The sequence below is a fragment of the Panulirus ornatus genome, chromosome 11, assembly GCF_036320965.1.
Source record: "Panulirus ornatus isolate Po-2019 chromosome 11, ASM3632096v1, whole genome shotgun sequence".
NCBI classification, from domain to species: Eukaryota; Metazoa; Arthropoda; class Malacostraca; order Decapoda; family Palinuridae; genus Panulirus; species Panulirus ornatus.
The window spans coordinates 56,907,991-56,922,307 of NC_092234.1; the positions used below are offsets into that span (position 1 = coordinate 56,907,991).

Here is a 14,317-nt window from a genome sequence, read left to right on the forward strand (position 1 = left end):
TTCAGTCCATTGACAGCACATCACCCTCTGTATACCACACTGCTCTAGTTCACTCCACCCATACACACCATTCACCTTCAGGCCATGGGCATTCAAAACCTCATTTGCTCCATCCTTCCATCTCCACTTTGGTTTCACCATTCTCCTTGTCCTGTCCACTTCTGACTTATGTTTCTTCTTTGTCAAACCCTCCACTCTCATTCTCTCCATATGTCAAACCATATCATCACATCTTCTCCAGCTCTCTAAACCATGCTTTTATTACTACAGTTCTTTCAAACCATATCATTTTGTTCTCAGTCAACCCCTTTGACTGTACTCAGTCATCAGATCTCCCCCCCCCCCACACCAAATAATGTCCTCAGATATTTCAGTGCCAACACATTAACCCTTTTCTGTATATTCTTATCTATAGTTCATGCCTCACATCCATACAACACTGTCAGGACTACCCTACCTTCAAACATATCTGTCTTTGCCCTCTCAGACAGGGATCTGTCTTTCCACACAGTTCTCAGTTATCCCAGGACCTTTACCCCATAACCAGTCCTCTGACTCATCTCATCTCCCATGGTTCCATTTGCAGCCATATTCACTTCCAGGTATCAGAACACTGCACTTCCTCCAAGTTTTCTTTATGCAAACTCATATCCTAGCTTTCCTGTCTCTTTGCACTGCTAAACTTAACAACCTTGATGTTATTCATATTTATTCTTAGCTTTTTTCTTTTGCACACTCTCCTAATTCAGACACTAACTTTTGCAGTTTCACACTGGAATCTGCCATCAGTGCCATGTCAGCAGCAAGCAACGTCCTACTCACTTCCCAAGCTCCCCAACCACAACAGACTCTAAGACTCTTAGTTTGACCTCTCCCACCAACCCATCCATAAACAGATTAAATAGCCATGGTAACATCGTGCATTACCTTTGCCACAGACCCACCTTCTCATCCTCCTGTTTAGCTACTTGCATACATGCCTCACTTACTTGATAAAATTCCTTGCTGCTTCTCACAGCTTTTCTCTCATAACATATTTTTTGTAATGCTTTCCACAAACCATTTCTGTCAGCCCTCCTCTATGCTTTCTCCAGATTCATAAATTCCAGATACAAATCTTTTTTTTTTTTTTTAAGTATTTCTCAAATTTTTCAAGGCAAACACCTGATCCACACATCCTTTAACACTCCTGAAACCACATTGTTCATCCCCAGTCTAATTCTCTGTGAATGCCACCACCCTCTCAATCATCACTCTTCCATGCACCTTATCAGGTACACTCAACAAACTAATACCTCTGTAATTTGAACACTCACCTCCCTTCATAAGAATTCTCACGGCCAAGTGCATTAGCACCAACAGTCAACCCCCTCTCATAATCCACTTTCATTTTTACTGACATCAGCCTGGAGCTAACCTCCATACACCTTTCACACATTTCTAAAACAACTCTTATCAGCAGAATTGCTACACTTGCTATAGCTTTCATCCTCATAGTAACATCAGACTTTACCCCAAAGACATGCCCAGATCATTCTTTTCCCTTTCCCTTGAGATTTATTTCACAAAGAGCTGAAATATCCAGGTTCCTTTACTTAGTATATACTACCTATCTCTTCTTTCTTCTCATATTTCATACATCCAAACACATTTAGACACCCTAGTCTGAGCTTTTGAGGAGGATGAGCACTCTTCATTTGACCTACAGCCTCCTGCTCTTACCCCTCTTAGTTGCCTTCCGTGACATGCAAGGAATACTTGGGATTTCTCCCCTATTCTCAGTAAATAGTTTCTGTAAATGTTTTTGTTTGTGTTTTATGTCGTATATATTTTGCCAATATTACATAAAGATGACATTTAAGCCTGCATTAGCTACAAAATGTTTTGTTTCAGTTATATATTCAGACCATAATCTGTGACTTATGTTTGAAATATAGTCACTGAAAATTGAGTATCACCATAACTTAAGCAGTGATACAGCATTAGATTGCCTCATGATTTGAATTTTTGTAGGATACTGCTCATTTTGTTTCTGGGATATTTAGTATTAGGGATCTGCTGCTTTAAATTGGCATATAGGTTGATTGGATTTTGTTTGTGTACATGAGATGAAAGATCTTATCCTATGGAGTGAGCTATGTGTTGTGTTGTCAGTAGTCAACATTATGCCAATGTGAAATTGGCAATGCAACTAATTGACTGCAGTGTTTGGTGTCCCTTTACCACCTGTGTCATTTTTTTTGGTTTGTGTAAAGTTCTAGTAATATTTTTGTACTTTGAGATATTCATTTATTTTTTCATTGTACTTGATCGCTGTTTCCCCACATCAGTGAGGTAGCGAAATACTCTTTTAGATATACAATATATTTTTGTCTACAGGAGTTTGGTTAGACAAACATCTTAGTGATTCTTGGTTCCATTCTTGTGATATTCTGCAGCTTCATTGTTGGGACCAAGATTTTAACATTTTATATATATTACTTATGTATACTTATGCAACCCCCCAACTTTTTGCATAATCATTTGGTCATAAAAAATTGACATGCTCAAATATATACAATGGTAAGTGCTTGCAGTCTTAATGGTGTATGCATGGGAATGAAAGGTGTTGGGACTTTGTGAAATGATGTTGTTACTGTACTTACGGGTGATGTCCAGAGCAGAAGCAAGAAAGTGCGTCTTATGTTTGTCTGGGGAAGGTGGTTGCAGGTGGGTGTGTGTCTGGTGGGTTGGAATTATAAACTGAGTTTGGAGGTTGGTTCTTTAGTGCTTGTCATATTTTTTCATTGTTTATGTCCTTTGACTGTGCAATTTGTATTGGGGATTAGGGGATCTGTAAGTTGATGTTACTGAAGTGTGAGGGAGGGAAAAGCTTTTTATTTCTACTTAGGGGTTGTAGATTGGTTATAGATTGGTTTAGATGGCAGGGGGCCTAGTGCTGTTGCATAGAATTGGGTGCCAAGAATGTTAAGGTAGATCTGTATTGGGAAGATACAGATGGTTCTGAGTTTATTATTCTGTGTAGTTTGCACCTTTGTTATATTTGCTCTTGAGAGGGTCAAAAACCAAACAGTTGAGGAACTATTTAAAGGGGAACAGATGAATTGTTTGTATAAGATGCTGAGGTATTTTCTTTTTCTAGTTGATTCCAGTAAGTATTCTGAGGGCATTTAGCTTGTATGTTGCTTTTGTGTTTGTGTTATTGGTATGGGCAGTGAATGTTGGGAGTTGTATTTGATGTATAGAATAGTTGTTTCGTTTGTTCTGTGATAGAGACTGTCCATTCAAGGTGCCTTGAGAGTATTAGCTGGATTATTGTCTATATGGGTTAAAAGAATCATTGAAGACTTTTGTAGGGATGTAGATATTCTGTTGTGGATAAGCCAATGTTACAGTTGTGTAATGTAGTGCTGCCTGTTTGACATTCCTACTGTGGTATTAGGGTGTTGTGCCGAGACTGCGAGATCATCTGTGTATGATAGGACTTTCATGTTGAGTATTGCCTGAGGTAATGGGAGGTCATGAAGGAAGAGACTAGAGAGAGATGGAAAAGGAACTGCTTCTTGGGGAATTCCATTGTTGAGCTTTAATGTGTTAGATGTGTTAGAGGTAATGGCATTATGAGTGACTGGCACATCATTTAGCTTTGAAATTGGCCAAGCATTTTTTTTCATTGTTGTGGAGAGTGGTGTCAAGTATTTTCCTATGTGAGAATGTGTAGCCACAGCATCAAATGCTTTGTTGATGTCTTTTGTCACTACTACTGTGGGTGGGTTGGGGGTGCCTGTGGTAGAAAGAATCCTTCAGTGTGTATTATTTTGTGTAGTTTGCAGCTTTGTTATATTTGCTCTTGAGAGGTTGGAAGACCATATAGTTGAGGAATTATGCCAAGTAGAACAGATAATTTGTTTGTATATGATGCTGAGGGACTCTTTTTCTTGTCCTAAGCTGATGCCAATTAGTGTTCTGAGGGCATTTAGCTTGTATGTTGCTTTTGTGTTTATATTATTGGCTTGGGCTGTGAATGTTATATGTTATATGTGATATCTAGAGTGGTTGTTTTTTTTTCTGTGGGAAAGCTTGTCCATTCAGGGTGCCTTGAGAGTAAGAGCTGGATTATTGTCTGTATGAGTTAAAAGAATGATTGAAGACTTATGTAGAGATGCAAATGTTTTGTTCTGGTTGATTCATTGTTTCAGTTGTGTAATGTAGTTCTACACGTTTGATATTCCTACTGCGGTGTAAGGGTATTGTAATGAGACTGTGAGGTCGTCTGTGTATGAAAGGACTTTCATGTTGAGTATTGCCTGAGGTAATGGGAGGTCATGGAGGATGATACTGAAGAGAAATGGGAAAGGAATTGCTTCTTGAAGAACTCTACTGTAGAGCTTTTGTATATTAAAGGTGAAGCCTTTGTGAGTGACTTTGGCATGGCAGCCAGCTATGAAATGACCCATACACTTTTTCCATTTTTTGTGAGGATGTGTTTAGGTAGTGTCACATGCACTGTTGATGTCTTTTGTCACAAGTACTGTGTAGGAGGGGGGCTGTGGTTGATAGAACCCAATTACAATACGTTGTATGAGGCTAGTGTGTAGTGTGGTGGTAGAGTGTTTACATCTGAAACCATGTTGTGTTGCACATGGGGATTGTTTTACAAAGATACACAGATCACACAAATCCAAGGTCTGTTAGGGCTTGTAGCTATTTCTTGATGGATTTTTTTTTTTTCTTTATGAGCTAAAATGACAGAGGCAAGTGAATGCTCTAATCAAGGCCATCAAAATCTGTTTCCTTGCGCTACCTCACTAACGTGGGAGACAGCGACTAAGTATGATAATAAAAAAATGATATACATATATATATTCTTTTTTATGTTTGAAGGAATAGTGGCTCCAACAATGTTATATGGCTGCGAGGTATGGGCTATAGATAGGGTTGTGCGGAGAAGGGTGGATGTGTTGGAAATGAGATGCTTGAGGACAATATGTGGTGTAAGGTGGTTTGATTGAGTAAGTGATGAAAGGGTAAGAGAGATGTGTGGTAATAAAAAGAGTGTGGTTGAGAGAGCAAAGGAGGGTGTATTGAAGTGATTTGGTCACATGGAAAGAATGAGTGAGGAAAGATTGACAAAGAGGATATATGTGTCAAAGGTGGAGGGAACGTGGAGAAGTGGGAGACCAAATTGGAGGTGGAAAGATGGAGTGAAAAAGATTTTCAGCGATCTGGGCCTAAACATGCAGGAGGGTGAAAGGCATACAAGGAATAGAGTGAATTGGAATGATGTGGTATACCGGGGTTGACGTGCTGTCAGTGGATTGAACCAAGGCATTTGAAGTGTCTGGGGTAAACCATAGAAAGTTTTGTGGAGCCTGGATGTGGAAAGGGAGCTGTGGTTTCAGTGCGTTATACATGACAGCTAGAGACTGAGTGTGAACGAATGTGGCCTTTGTTGTCTTTTCCTAGCGCTACCTCGCACACATGCGGGGGGAGGGGGTTGTTATTTCATGTGTGGCGGGGTGGTGATGGGAATGAATAAAGGCAGACAGTATGAATTATGTACCGGTGTATATATGTATATGTCTGTGTGTGTATATATATGTATACGTTGAGATGTATTGGTATGTATATTTCCATGTGTGGATGCATATGTATATACATGTGTATGTGGGTGGGTTAGGCCATTCTGTCATCTGTTTCCTTGCACTACCTCGCAAATGCAGGAGACAGCAACAAAGTATGATAAATAAATAAATGATATATATATATGGGAGCAGCTGAATGAGTGTATTAGTGGTTTTGATGCACGAGACCGGGTTATAGTGTTGGGTGATTTGAATGCAAAGGTGAGTAATGTGGCAGTTGAGGGAATAATTGGTATACATGGGGTGTTCAGTGTTGTAAATGGAAATGGTGAAGAGCTTGTAGATTTATGTGCTGAAAAAGGACTGATGATTGGGAATACCTGGTTTAAAAAGCGAGATATACATAAGTATACTTATGTAAGTAGGAGAGATGGCCAGAGAGCGTTATTGGATTATGTGTTAATTGACAGGCGCACGAAAGAGAGACTTTTGGATGTTAATGTGCTGAGAGGTGCAACTGGAGGGATGTCTGATCATTATCTTGTGGAGGCTAAGGTGAAGATTTGTATGGGTTTTCAGAAAAGAAGAGTGAATGTTGGGGTGAAGAGGGTGGTGAGAGTAAGTGAGCTTGGGAAGGAGACTTGTGTGAGGAAATACCAGGAGAGACTGAGTACAGAATGGAAAAAGGTGAGAACAATGGAAGTAAGGGGAGTGGGGGAGGAATGGGATGTATTTAGGGAATCAGTGATGGATTGCGCAAAAGATGCTTGTGGCATGAGAAGAGTGGGAGGTGGGTTGATTAGAAAGGGTAGTGAGTGGTGGGATGAAGAAGTAAGAGTATTAGTGAAAGAGAAGAGAGAGGCATTTGGACGATTTTTGCAGGGAAAAAATGAAATTGAGTGGGAGACATATAAAAGAAAGAGACAGGAGGTCAAGAGAAAGGTGCAAGAGGTGAAAAAAAAGGGCAAATGAGAGTTGGGGTGAGAGAGTATCATTAAATTTTAGGGAGAATAAAAAGATGTTCTGGAAGGAGGTAAATAAAGTGCATAAGACAAGGGAGCAAATGGGAACTTCAGTGAAGGGCACAAATGGGGAGGTGATAACAAGTAGTGGTGATGTGAGAAGGAGATGGAGTGAGTATTTGGAAGGTTTGTTGAATGTGTTTGATGATAGAGTGGCAGATATAGGGTGTTTTGGTCGAGGTGGTGTGCAAAGTGCGAGGGTTAGGGAAAATGAGTTGGTAAACGGAGAAGAGGTAGTAAAAGCTTTGCGGAAGATGAAAGCCGGCAAGGCAGCAGGTTTGGATGGTATTGCAGTGGAATTTATTAAAAAAGGGGGTGACTGTATTGTTGACTGGTTGGTAAGGTTATTTAATGTATGTATGACTCATGGTGAGGTGCCTGAGGATTGGCGGAATGCGTGCATAGTGCCATTGTACAAAGGCAAAGGGGATAAGAGTGAGTGCTCAAATTACAGAGGTATAAGTTTGTTGAGTATTCCTGGCAAATTATATGGGAGGGTATTGATTGAGAGGGTGAAGGCATGTACAGAGCATCAGATTGGGGAAGAGCAGTGTGGTTTCAGAAGTGGTAGAGGATGTGTGGATCAGGTGTTTGCTTTGAAGAATGTATGTGAGAAATACTTAGAAAAGCAAATGGATTTGTATGTAGCATTTATGGATCTGGAGAAGGCATATGATAGAGTTGATAGAGATGCTCTGTGGAAGGTATTAAGAATATATGGTGTGGGAGGCAAGTTGTTAGAAGCAGTGAAAAGTTTTTATCGAGGATGTAAGGCATGTGTACGTGTAGGAAGAGAGGAAAGTGATTGGTTCTCAGTGAATGTAGGTTTGCGGCAGGGGTGTGTGATGTCTCCATGGTTGTTTAATTTGTTTATGGATGGGGTTGTTAGGGAGGTGAATGCAAGAGTTTTGGAAAGAGGGGCAAGTATGAAGTCTGTTGGGGATGAGAGAGCTTGGGAAGTGAGTCAGTTGTTGTTCGCTGATGATACAGCGCTGGTGGCTGATTCATGTGAGAAACTGCAGAAGCTGGTGACTGAGTTTGGTAAAGTGTGTGAAAGAAGAAAGTTAAGAGTAAATGTGAATAAGAGCAAGGTTATTAGGTACAGTAGGGTTGAGGGTCAATTCAATTGGGAGATGAGTTTGAATGGAGAAAAACTGGAGGAAGTGAAGTGTTTTAGATATCTGGGAGTGGATCTGGCAGTGGATGGAACCATGGAAGCGGAATTGGATCATGGGGTGTGGGAGGGGGCGAAAATTCTGGGAGCCTTGAAGAATGTGTGGAAGTCGAGAACATTATCTCGGAAAGCAAAAATGGGTATGTTTGAAGGAATAGTGGTTCCAACAATGTTGTATGGTTGCGAGGCGTGGACTATGGATAGAGTTGTGCGCAGGAGGATGGATGTGCTGGAAATGAGATGTTTGAGGACAATGTGTGGTGTGAGGTGGTTTGATCGAGTAAGTAATGTAAGGGTAAGAGAGATGTGTGGAAATAAAAAGAGCGTGGTTGAGAGAGCAGAAGAGGGTGTTTTGAAATGGTTTGGTCACATGGAGAGAATGAGTGAGGAAAGATTGACCAAGAGGATATATGTGTCGGAGGTGGAGGGAACGAGGAGAAGAGGGAGACCAAGTTGGAGGTGGAAAGATGGAGTGAAAAAGATTTTGTGTGATCGGGGCCTGAACATGCAGGAGGGTGAAAGGAGGGCAAAGAATAGAGTGAATTGGAGCGATGTGGTATACCGGGGTTGACGTGCTGTCAGTGGATTGAATCAAGGCATGTGTATGGGGTGGGTTGGGCCATTTCTTTCGTCTGTTTCCTTGTGCTACCTCGCAAACGCGGGAGACAGCGACAAAGAAAAAAAAAAAAAATTATATATATATATATATATATATATATATATATATATATATATATATATATATATATATATATGCAAGGCAGCAGGTTTGGATGGTATTGCAGTGGAATTTATTAAAAAAGGGGGTGACTGTATTGTTGACTGGTTGGTAAGGTTATTTAATGTATGTATGACTCATGGTGAGGTGCCTGAGGATTGGCGGAATGCATGCATAGTGCCATTGTACAAAGGCAAAGGGGATAAGAGTGAGTGCTCAAATTAGAGGTATAAGTTTGTTGAGTATTCCTGGTAAATTATATGGGAGGGTATTGATTGAAAGGGTGAAGGCATGTACAGAGCATCAGATTGGGGAAGAGCAGTGTGGTTTCAGAAGTGGTAGAGGATGTGTGGATCAGGTGTTTGCTTTGAAGAATGTATGTGAGAAATACTTAGAAAAGCAAATGGATTTGTATGTAGCATTTATGGATCTGGAGAAGGCATATGATAGAGTTGATAGAGATGCTCTGTGGAAGGTATTAAGAATATATGGTGTGGGAGTCAAGTTGTTAGAAGCAGTGAAAAGTTTTTATCGAGGATGTAAGGCATGTGTACGTGTAGGAAGAGAGGAAAGTGATTGGTTCTCAGTGAATGTAGGTTTGCGGCAGGGGTGTGTGATGTCTCCATGGTTGTTTAATTTGTTTATGGATGGGGTTGTTAGGGAGGTGAATGCAAGAGTTTTGGAAAGAGGGGCAAGTATGAAGTCTGTTGTGGATGAGAGAGCTTGGGAAGTGAGTCAGTTGTTGTTCGCTGATGATACAGCGCTGGTGGCTGATTCATGTGAGAAACTGCAGAAGCTGGTGACTGAGTTTGGTAAAGTGTGTGAAAGAAGAAAGTTAAGAGTAAATGTGAATAAGAGCAAGGTTATTAGGTACAGTAGGGTTGAGGGTCAAGTCAATTGGGAGGTAAGTTTGAATGGAGAAAAACTGGAGGAAGTAAAGTGTTTTAGATATCTGGGAGTGGATCTGGCAGCGGATGGAACCATGGAAGCGAAAGTGGATCATAGGGTGGGGGAGGGGGCAAAAATTCTGGGAGCCTTGAAGAATGTGTGGAAGTCGAGAACATTATCTCGGAAAGCAAAAATGGGTATGTTTGAAGGAATAGTGGTTCCAACAATGTTGTATGGTTGCGAGGCGTGGGTTATGGATAGAGTTGTGCGCAGGAGGATGGATGTGCTGGAAATGAGATGTTTGAGGACAATGTGTGGTGTGAGGTGGTTTGATCGAGTAAGTAACGTAAGGGTAAGAGAGATGTGTGGAAATAAAAAGAGCGTGGTTGAGAGAGCAGAAGAGGGTGTTTTGAAATTGTTTGGGCACATGGAGAGAATGAGTGAGGAAAGATTGACCAAGAGGATATATGTGTCGGAGGTGGAGGGAATGAGGAGAAGTGGGAGACCAAATAGGAGGTGGAAAGATGGAGTGAAAAAGATTTTGTGTGATTGGGGCCTGAACATGCAGGAGGGTGAAAGGAGGGCAAGGAATAGAGTGAATTGGATCGATGTGGTATACCGGGGTTGAGGTGCTGTCAGTGGGTTGAATCAGGGCAAGTGAAGCGTCTGGGGTAAACCACGGAAAGTTGTGTCGGGCCTGGATGTGGAAAGGGAGCTGTGGTTTCGGGCATTATTACATGACAGCTAGAGTCTGAGTGTGAACGAATGGGGCCTTTGTTGTCTTTTCCTAGCGTTTTTTTTTTTTCTTTTTGCTTTGTCGCTGTCTCCCGCCTTTGTGAGGTAGCGCAAGGAAACAGATGAAAGAAATGGCCCAACCCACCCCCATACACATGTATATACATACGTCCACACACGCAAATATACATACCTACACAGCTTTCCATGGTTTACCCCAGACGCTTCACATGCCCTGATTCAATCCACTGACAGCACGTCAACCCCGGTATACCACATCGATCCAATTCACTCTATTCCTTGCCCGCCTTTCACCCTCCTGCATGTTCAGGCCCCGATCACACAAAATCTTTTTCACTCCATCTTTCCACCTCCAATTTGGTCTCCCACTTCTCCTCGTTCCCTCCACCTCCGACACATATATCCTCTTGGTCAATCTTTCCTCACTTATTCTCTCCATGTGACCAAACCATTTCAAAACACCCTCTTCTGCTTTCTCAACCACGCTCTTTTTATTTCCACACATCTCTCTTACCCTTACATTACTTACTCGATCAAACCACCTCACACCACACATTGTCCTCAAACATCTCATTTCCAGCACATCCACCCTCCTGCGCACAACTCTGTCCATAGCCCATGCCTCGCAACCATACAACATTGTTGGAACCACTATTCCTTCAAACATACCCATTTTTGCTTTCCGAGATAATGTTCTCGACTTCCACACATTCTTCAAGGCTCCCAGGATTTTCGCCCCCTCCCCCACCCTATGATTCACTTCCGCTTCCATGGTTCCATCCGCTGCCAGATCCACTCCCAGATATCTAAAACACTTTACTTCCTCCAGTTTTTCTCCATTCAAACTTACCTCCCAATTGACTTGACCCTCAACCCTACTGTACCTAATAACCTTGCTCTTATTCACATTTACTCTTAACTTTCTTCTCTCACACACTTTACCAAACTCAGTCACCAGCTTCTGCAGTTTCTCACATGAATCAGCCACCAGCGCTGTGTCATCAGCGAACAACAACTGACTCACTTCCCAAGCTCTCTCATCCACAACAGACTTCATACTTGCCCCTCTTTCCAAAACTCTTGCATTCACCTCCCTAACAACCCCATCCATAAACAAATCAAACAACCATGGAGACATCACACACCCCTGCCACAAACCTAAATTCACTGAGAACCAATCACTTTCCTCTCTTCCTAAACGTACACATGCCTTACATCCTCGATAAAAACTTTTCACTGCTTCTAACAACTTGCCTCCCACACCATATATACTTAACACCTTCCACAGAGCATCTCTATCAACTCTATCATATGCCTTCTCCAGATCCAAAAATGCTACATACAAATCCATTTGCTTTTCTAAGTAATTCTCACATACATTCTTCACCAAAGCAAACACCTGCTCCACACATCCTCTACCACTTCTGAAATCACACTGCTCTACCCCAATCTGATGCTCTGTACATGCCTTCACCCTCTCAATCAATACTCTCCCATATAATTTACCAGGAATACTCAACAAACTTATACCTCTGTAATTTGAGCACTCACTCTTATACCCTTTGCCTCTGTACAATGGCACTTTGCACGCATTCCGCCAATCCTCAGGCACCTCACCATGAGTCATACATACATTAAATAACCTTACCAACCAGTCAACAATACAGTCACCCCCTTTTTTAATAAATTCCACTGCAATACCATCCAAACCTGCTGCCTTGCCAGCTTTCATCTTCCACAAAGCTTTTACTACCTCTTCTCTGTTTACCAAATCATTTTCCCTAACCCTCTCACTTTGCACACCACCTCGACCAGAACACCCTATATCTGCCACTATATCATCAAACACATTCAACAAACCTTCAAAATACTCACTCCATCTCATTCTCACATCACCACTACTTGTTATCACCTCCCCATTTGCGCCCTTCACTGAAGTTCCCATTTGCTCCCTTGTCTTACGCACTTTATTTACCTCCTTCCAGAACATCTTTTTATTCTCCCTAAAATTTAATGATACTCTCTCACCCCAACTCTCATTTGCCCTTTTTTTTCACCTCTTGCACCTTTCTCTTGACCTCCTGTCTCTTTCTTTTATACGTCTCCCACTCAATTTCATTTTTTCCCTGCAAAAATCGTCCAAATGCCTCTCTCTTCTCTTTCACTACTACTCTTACTTCTTCATCCCACCACTCACTACCCTTTCTAATCAACCCACCTCCCACTCTTCTCATGCCACAAGCATCTTTTGCGCAATCCATCACTGATTCCCTAAATACATCCCATTCCTCCCCCACTCCCCTTACTTCCATTGTTCTCACCTTTTTCCATTCTGTACTCAGTCTCTCCTGGTACTTCCTCACACAAGTCTCCTTCCCAAGCTCACTTACTCTCACCACCCTCTTCACCCCAACATTCACTCTTCTTTTCTGAAAACCCATACAAATCTTCACCTTAGCCTCCACAAGATAATGATCAGACATCCCTCCAGTTGCACCTCTCAGTACATTAACATCCAAAAGTCTCTCTTTCCCCAATATATATACATATATATATATATATATATATATATATATATATATATATATATATATATATATATATATATATATATATATATATATTTTTTTTTTTTTTCTTTTTTTTTTTATACTTTGTCGCTGTCTCCCGTGTTTGCGAAGTAGCGCAAGGAAACAGACGAAAGAAATGGCCCAACCCCCCCCATACACATGTACATACATACGTCCACACACGCAAATATACATACCTACACAGCTTTCCATGGTTTACCCCAGACGCTTCACATGCCCTGATTCAATCCACTGACAGCACGTCAACCCCGGTATACCACATCGCTCCAGTTCACTCTATTCCTTGCCCTCCTTTCACCATCCTGCATGTTCAGGCCCCGATCACACAAAATCTTTTTCACTCCATCTTTCCACCTCCAATTTGGTCTCCCTCTTCTCCTCGTTCCCTCCACCTGCGACACATATATCCTCTTGGTCAATCTTTCCTCACTCATTCTCTCCATGTGACCAAACCATTTCAAAACACCCTCTTCTGCTCTCTCAACCACGCTCTTTTTATTTCCACACATCTCTCTTACCCTTACATTACTTACTCGATCAAACCACCTCACACCACACATTGTCCTCAAACATCTCATTTCCAGCACATCCACCCTCCTGCGCACAACTCTATCCATAGCCCACGCCTCGCAACCATAGAACATTGTTGGAACCACTATTCCTTCAAACATACCCATTTTTGCTTTCTGAGATAATGTTCTCGACTTCCACACATTCTTCAAGGCTCCCAGGATTTTCGCCCCCTCCCCTACCCTATGATTCACTTCCGCTTCCATGGTTCCATCCGCTGCCAGATCCACTCCCAGATATCTAAAACACTTTACTTCCTCCAGTTTTTCTTCATTCAAACTTACCTCCCAATTGACTTGACCCTCAACCCTACTGTACCTAATAACCTTGCTCTTATTCACATTTACTCTTAACTTTCTTCTTTCACACACTTTACTAAACTCAGTCACCAGCTTCTGCAGTTTCCCACATGAATCAGCCACCAGCGCTGTATCATCAGCAAACAGCAACTGACTCACTTCCCAAGCTCTCTCATCCACAACAGACTTTATACTTGCCCCTCTTTCCAAAACTCTTGCATTCACCTCCCTAACAACCCCATCCATAAACAAATTAAACAACCATGGAGACATCACACACCCCTGCCACAAACCTACATGCACTGAGAACCAATCACTTTCCTCTCTTCCTACACGTACACATGCCTTACATCCTCGATAAAAACTTTTCACTGCTTCTAACAACTTGCCTCCCACACCATATATTCTTAATACCTTCCACAGAGCATCTCTATCAACTCTATCATATGCCTTCTCCAGATCCATAAATGCTACATACAAATCCATTTGCTTTTCTAAGTATTTCTCACATACATTCTTCAAAGCAAACACCTGACCCACACATCCTCTACCACTTCTGAAACCACACTGCTCTTCCCCAATCTGATGCTCTGTACATGCCTTCACCCTCTCAATCAATACCCTGCCATATAATTTACCAGGAATACTCAACAAACTTATACCTCTGTAATTTGAGCACTCACTCTTATCCCCTTTGCCTTTGTACATATATTT

General features: G+C 41.6%; 1 protein-coding gene across 8 annotated transcripts in view; it reads left to right on the plus strand.

Moving 5' to 3' along the window:
* Fas1 (fasciclin 1) overlaps nucleotides 1–14,317 on the plus strand; it is a 541,608-nt gene that overhangs the window by 449,389 nt on the left and 77,902 nt on the right. The gene's annotated exons all lie outside the window — the stretch shown is intronic.